Source organism: Paramormyrops kingsleyae, chromosome 2 (assembly GCF_048594095.1).
Source record: "Paramormyrops kingsleyae isolate MSU_618 chromosome 2, PKINGS_0.4, whole genome shotgun sequence".
Classification (NCBI taxonomy): Eukaryota; Metazoa; Chordata; class Actinopteri; order Osteoglossiformes; family Mormyridae; genus Paramormyrops; species Paramormyrops kingsleyae.
This window is the reverse complement of record NC_132798.1, coordinates 26,421,392-26,428,318: the sequence shown is the minus strand read 5'-3', so window position 1 is coordinate 26,428,318 and position 6,927 is coordinate 26,421,392. Positions and strand designations below refer to the sequence as shown.

At 36.6% G+C, this 6,927-nt stretch overlaps 1 non-coding gene across 1 annotated transcript; it reads left to right on the top strand.

Moving 5' to 3' along the window:
• Positions 1–6,353: 6,353 nt before the first annotated feature.
• trnaa-ugc (transfer RNA alanine (anticodon UGC)) lies at positions 6,354–6,425 on the top strand. The gene has a single exon. It is a non-coding gene; the product is annotated as a tRNA-Ala (tRNA).
• The last annotated feature ends 502 nt before the right edge of the window (positions 6,426–6,927 follow it).

The following is a 6,927-nucleotide window of genomic DNA, read 5'->3' as shown; positions in this document are numbered from 1 at the left end:
GCACATATGGGGTCTGCAGATGGTTCGCTATTATCGGCTATTATCCAAAACAGTATCTCATAGTTTGAGATAATATGGTATGTTAATACATGATAAAACTAATGCTTGATTTAAAATAAAGGTTATATTTTCAATACTTAATGTATCTGAGTCGTCATGGAGTAATGTAAATGTTTCATTTAAGTTTCGATTAGGTGTTAGTTTAATTAGTATCTTAATTAAGGGGTGAGTGAAGTAGTTGATTAAGACATTTAAGCAGACGTAATAGTAACACTCCATAAACCAACCAGAGTAGTATCACATTACTACACAAACTACTCACTCATATTGCTGCAAAATGCAGTCAAGTAATTCTTTTCTCTTTTTTTATAAAATTAGCTATTTCTATTAAGTACTATTATCTTCAGTGAAAAGAAGGATCTCTAACAGCCATGGAGTGAAAACAAAAACATGAATTCAGAGAAAATGTAGCAAAAGGGGAGTGACTAAATTAGTAAAACGTTAATTTCCATCCATCGGTCTGTCCAGCCATCCATGTTCCAATGACATCTGCTGAGCAGGGCTGTGGGGGGCGTGGGGCATCAGGATCTACCCCAGATAGCACAGGGCATAAGGCTGGGGCACACACTGCAACACATGGCCTTGTATAAGGGTAAAAAGTAGAGATGGCACTGATCTCATACCCACTATCAGGCTGATACCGGCAAAAAATGCTGGATCGGATATCAGGGGGCGGGGGAGTAAGAATCTGATCCTATTTTGTATCAGGGATAGGTCTAGCCTGAAAAACTGTGAAAATGCTTGTAGCCTAATTCTGTAAACAGAATTAAGGGTCACATGATGGCTCGATGTTCAGCAACACATGTGCGTCAGATCTGTCAGCTATGTGGAAATAACTGCACGATAAAGGAAGCAAAACTGCAGAGTGTAATGTATGTAAAGCTAGTTCTGAGCACAGTAACATTTATGCAAACTAGACTTATATTCTTTCTCAAGTTTGGTTAATCACTACTCAAAAGTTTTATCTGAGCTCCATTGTATATTTTGTACTGGAGACTTGTGTGCTTTTTGACTAGAAATGGTTAGTTGGGATATACATTGATATTTTAATGTTTGATTTCTTTATTACTTATGTAAGTTATGTTGGCCATGGATTTCCTCCTGTGGCGTAATGGCAGAGCTTTTCATTGAGCAACATGTCCATTACATTTTCCTATTCTTAGCATATTGAAACAATGCCACTACAACACTAAATGCAGATAGTTTGCCCTGTTAATTAACATGAATCGATACATATATCTCATTTAATGCTTAGGAGTTGATAAAGGGAAAAAAGTCTGATTGGTATCAGTATTCACAGATACTACAAATTTTATTATCCTGGTCAGAGTCACAAGGCAGCCTGGAGCCTAGAGGCATGCAACTGTATACAGTTAAACTGAAGCTCAATTTTGCGGCAATAACTGCTTGAAATCACTTTGGATAGCCATCTACAAGCTTAGCACATCTGGATGGAGGCATTTTTTCCCCATTCCTCCTTGCAGAACTGCTCCAACTGGGCCAAGTTTGAAGGCTTTTGTTTGTGAACTGCAATTTTGAGATCACACCACAAATTTTCAATCGGAATCAGATCTGGACTCTGCCTAGGCCACTGTAAAACCGGGATCTTCTTTTTGTCAAAGTCAAACCATGCTTTCGTTTCTTTTGCTGAAAGTGGTAGCGTCGTCCGAGTCCCAATTTGATGACTGACGTTTGAAGGTTTTCTTCCAACATCTGGATATACTTCTTACTATCCATTATTCCTTTAATTCCTGCCCTAGAGAAGCAGCACCAAAGCATGATGCTCTCCCACCATGCTTGATGGTAGGTATGGTGTTTGCTGGATCATTTGCAGTCCCTCCCATCCGCCACACTAATGTCTTTGTGTTGAGGCCAGAAAGTTCAATTTTGGTCTCATCAGACCAAACTACATGACTCCAGAATGCAGAACTCACGTTCACAGTGGACACACTGAGGCCAAGGAGCTTGGCAGTCATCTTGGCACTATTGCCATCTTTAAACTTCTTAATCACGGTGGTTCTCATGTCGTTAGAAAGTTCTTAATTTTTGTCAGTTTTTCAGGTTTCACCAAATACACCACTTGTACTGATTTCTAAGTTGTATGTTCCTAAGATTTGGCCTAAATAATCACTTATGGACCAGTCAACAAGCTAGAGGATTAATTGATTGATTGTTTGTGTCTGTTTTCATTAACCTCATTGCATTGTTAACAATCATACAATCTCCAAGCTGTTAGGGATCGAATACTTATTCAACAGCAGATTTCACTTTCATGTTCTTTATCATTGTTACATAGTTTGATTTTCATGATTTTTTAGTGAAAATTTATTGTCCAAGAGGCACTTATTTATATGTAAAAATATGAAACTAAAGATGCATTTTCAAAGAAAATTATTACAAAAAAATTAAAATTTGGGTCAAATACTTTTTCAACCCACTGTAGTTGTCTCCAAATTTCCGTAGGTTCCAGTGTAAGTCAGCAGTTTCTCCTGATGCTGCATTTTAATATTTTTGTTAGCTCATTTTGCAGTGAATTGTAATTGTTGATTTTATAACTGAAATATTTGCCAACGTAAGTAACATTTCAGAAATATATCATTAAGAAATGAGTAATCAAGTCATACGAACAATAGAAGTAATTAATGTTGATAGTTCCAAAATAAAACAAGCCACAGAGCCATTTTTCAATATTATATCAGCATAAAACAGTTATAATTTTCATAATGTAACTTTTTAAAATAAATATAGTTTATTTTTGAAACAATTATAATTTGCTGGAGCTTTGATGCCATCTTGAGCGTAATCTAGTAATCTAAAAAACATTTCTAAAATGTATCATATTTCTAACTGTTGCAATGAATCATTTTAGTTAATTCAAACAAATGGCTAATTTGCAGGATCAATCTCGGAAACAGGAAATTTAGAGTAACACGTAGGGAAACACAGTAAGGGGCTTTCCAGAAGTTGGGTTGGGCACCAGTGTTTCTGATTCATTTTAACCTGTCCATATTTTTGCAACAAGTAAACTTTTCTAGAAGAGCTAGAAAATAAAGTCATGCTTGAAGTTTTCCTAACTTACAATGAAATTTCTAGAACATAAAGCAGATCTTTTAGCATTAGCTAGTGTTGCCTGACCAGGGGCTAAATCCCCCAGTACAATTGCAAAATGAGCAATCTTTTAATGGTAAATTTGAGCTAGATAATTGAGCCAATGAACTGAACTAACAAAAATATTTCCTGGACTGGTTTTCACTGGATAGTGTTATAAATCTACTTCACCATCTATGCTAGTTTGGAAGAAAAACTATTTTTATATTGTAATAGAACCTACAACCAGTATTAAATCAAATAATGGTTACGAAGATTTAAGAACAGAATCAGCGTCACAGGATTAAAACAGCATCAAAGTATCAGAATTGTAACAAGTTTACTATTAACAAAAACTATATAAAAAAATGAACTAAAAATGAAAAAAAATTGTGAAACAAGAAAACCTATAATGTCCACTATTACATAAAAGAAAGCAAAATATATTCTCATGAGAACGAAAAAAATGCAGTCTAACTGGTTGCTTTTAGCTGCTTCAAAACATACGAGGTATGAATGACTAAAACACTGCATGGTAAATTGTAAAGTCAGCATTTTTGAATGCATAGGAAAGGTATACAGTTACTAAAAAAGAGCTACTTAACTAACCCTAACATTGCACAGATTATCTAATGGGAAAGGAAAGGCCGTCTACCTAATGCCTCCCTCTCATCTGGTTTGACAAACATGGACACCACTTCAATGGAATTTCCTCACTCTTAACAGGAGGTTAGCTTACTGCTTGTCCCGTACACACACACAAACACACACGCACGCACACACATGTACACACACACACACACACACACAAGTTGGTGTACCTATCTAAATGGGGACCGTCCATTCATTTCTATGGGAAAAACCCTAATCCCTATCACAACACCCTTAACCTCTACCCATCCCAAACCTTAACCATAAGTAACCAACCGAAATACAAGACTTTTGGCATTTTTACTTTTTTGATTGCATTCACAGACATTTATAAAACTGAGGTTATCCAAATGGGGACCTCAAAAGATGTCCCCAAAAGTAGGGAAACTTCAGGTTTTACTACACTTTGAGGACAATTTGGTCAAATGTGATCTATGCAAACCCACATACACACACACACACACACACACTGGCCTGTTCTCATATCTTTGTGGGGACCGTCCATTCATTAATTTCTATGGGCAAAACCCTAATCCCAACAATGACAACCTTAACCCCTACCCAACCCTACCCAACCCTAACCTAAACTATAAGTAACCAAACATAAAAGTCTTTTGGCATTTTTAGTTGCAGTCACAGATATTTATAAAATTGAATTTCCCCTTGTGTGGACCCAAAAAATGGTTCCCTCAATGTCAGAAAAACAGGCTTTTTAATGTAAACCTAATCCACACACACACACTCAATCTTTTCTGAGTAACTGTTTGAATACCACTCATTATAATAAAAAAAAACAATGAAAACCAGCTACTGCACTGCATTTAATGGGTCACTGTCAGATTCATTTTAATTTTTATTTTATATCTGTTGGTGTTACTATTTGGTATTTGAATGATTCTCACATGCTAATTTGGTAGTGGGAAAACAGGCTGATGGTACAGTATCTCTGAAATTAATTCATTAAGCTATTTTCAACATTCTGATAATATATAAAAACTGTATTTCTGAGCTGTAATAAATTTTACTAACAGTCTGTAGCTCTCACATATTAAACCAATAACAACCTTGCATCATAAGAGCTACATGTGTTTGATTTTTAAAATTAATTATAAACATAACTGTGATGCAGTTTGTTCAAGTTGCAATTGAGAAATTATGGAATCTGTTTTACTGAATAGTGGAAATTTCAGTAGGACGGTGATGTGTAGATTTCAGTAAGATAATGCTGATCTGGTAGGCAAACAGGCAGCATGAAGTGATAAGAAATGTTTGGTTAGACATCCCCCATGTGTTCATCTCTAGTTACTACAGTTTATGGCTTAAAAGTACTATGTGCAGTGTATTCCCATAATAGCCCAATTTGCTTTGATTATTGTGCATTATTTTATCACTCCTCCGAGTTCACATCTTATTTTTTTATTACATCTGAATTGCACTCAGTAGCAGCTTTCCATTGATGAAGTAGAGCACTCCAATAAAAATAGAAAATAGTCCTGTTAAAAACTATTAAGCACATTTTTATGACAGTGGAACAATATTGCCTTGATAATACCAGACTTTACAGTGTTGTTGTATATGCAACCATTATTCTGGAGCACGGGTCATTAGGTCCAATCACCCGGGGCTATAGCCTCAAATATTTTAAGCCTAGCCCCAAGTATTTTAAGCCTAGTCCTGAGTATTTTAGATCCGATGCCAATCTTCATTTAAAAAAAAAAAAAAAAAAAGAGAAGCCCCAGGGAAACTTGACTTAGCTCTTGATCTTTTCAGTAGCTAAAAAAATATCTGGTATTTTAAAGTCTACAAAAATACAGTTTCCCCGGAAGGAAACTGACGTTATGCTACCAAATCCCAAAGAGTAATAGAGAGCAAGTCTGCTTCCCTTGGCAAAAAGCCTGTGCAAAAAGTAAATGGGATTTCTGAAAATAAGGAGCGTAGTTGCAAACGACTGTTGCCGACCTCTGGCTGATTAGCAGCCATGAAATTGTCGGTTAGGAGATCGGCCAAAATAGGGAAACTTAAGGCATGAAAAGACGATCGTGGATTTCCTCTGTTACAGATTAATTGTACTTAAAAATGATAAACCATAATGTGTACTTTGCCTTCGTGTTTTATAAAAATCAATCAATGAAACCTCAGAATACAGAGCATAATACAGTCGGTATAAAAAGTGTACACACCCCTGTTAAAATGCCAGGTGTTTGTGATGTAAAAAATGAGAACAGGATAAATCATTTCAAAACTTTTCCCACCTTTAATGTGATAACCTGTACAATGCAATGGAAAAACAAACAAATCTTTTAGGGGGAAAAATACAAAAGTAAAACATATAATATACTCTGGTATATTATATGACTGACCATTTTGGATTTGTTTCATACATTATATAAACAATGCCACTGTAGCCAGCGACTAGAGTACAAAATTTGGCTAGTAACATTAGTTTGTAGGCAGAGTGGTGAAGCTACGGTTCTGTGCCAACAATCGTGATTAACCCCTGTCATTCGGCTAATTAGATTGTGGTGGACCCGCCCTCACTTCTGAGGGAGCAGAATGGGGATGTAGCTCAGTGGTAGAGCGCATGCTTTGCATGTATGAGGCCCCGGGTTCAATCCCCGGCATCTCCACTTGGATTTTTGTGGGCATTGGTGGCTTGATGGTTAGGGAAGTGCACTTGTAACTGAAAGATTGCATGTTTGAATCCCCGACCAGCAAGGTTCCACCCCCAAGCACTGTTCCCCAGGTGCTGAATTAGCTGCCCCCTGCCATGTCACGGAAGTCACATATGGGTTAAATGCAGAGGACACATTTTGTTGTTGTGTCACCACTGATCATTAAAACTCAAAATTATATTGCCAATATTTAATCCCAGTTCAGCCTTGTGTAAAAGACTACCACTTACCTTGCCATCTTGATCAAGAATCCATCGGGGGTGGGTCAGCGTCATCGAATACGCAAACATTGTCGAACGTGTAAAAAAATGGAATATAAGACAACCCCCGCCCCAGACACACTTTTTGGCAGCTATTCTTAGAAAAAAGTTCTTGGAATACCAATTCTTACTTTAATGGTCATTAAAACTGCACATGGTGGGTAATCTGCACACAGGAATAAAACACAAATTTAAAC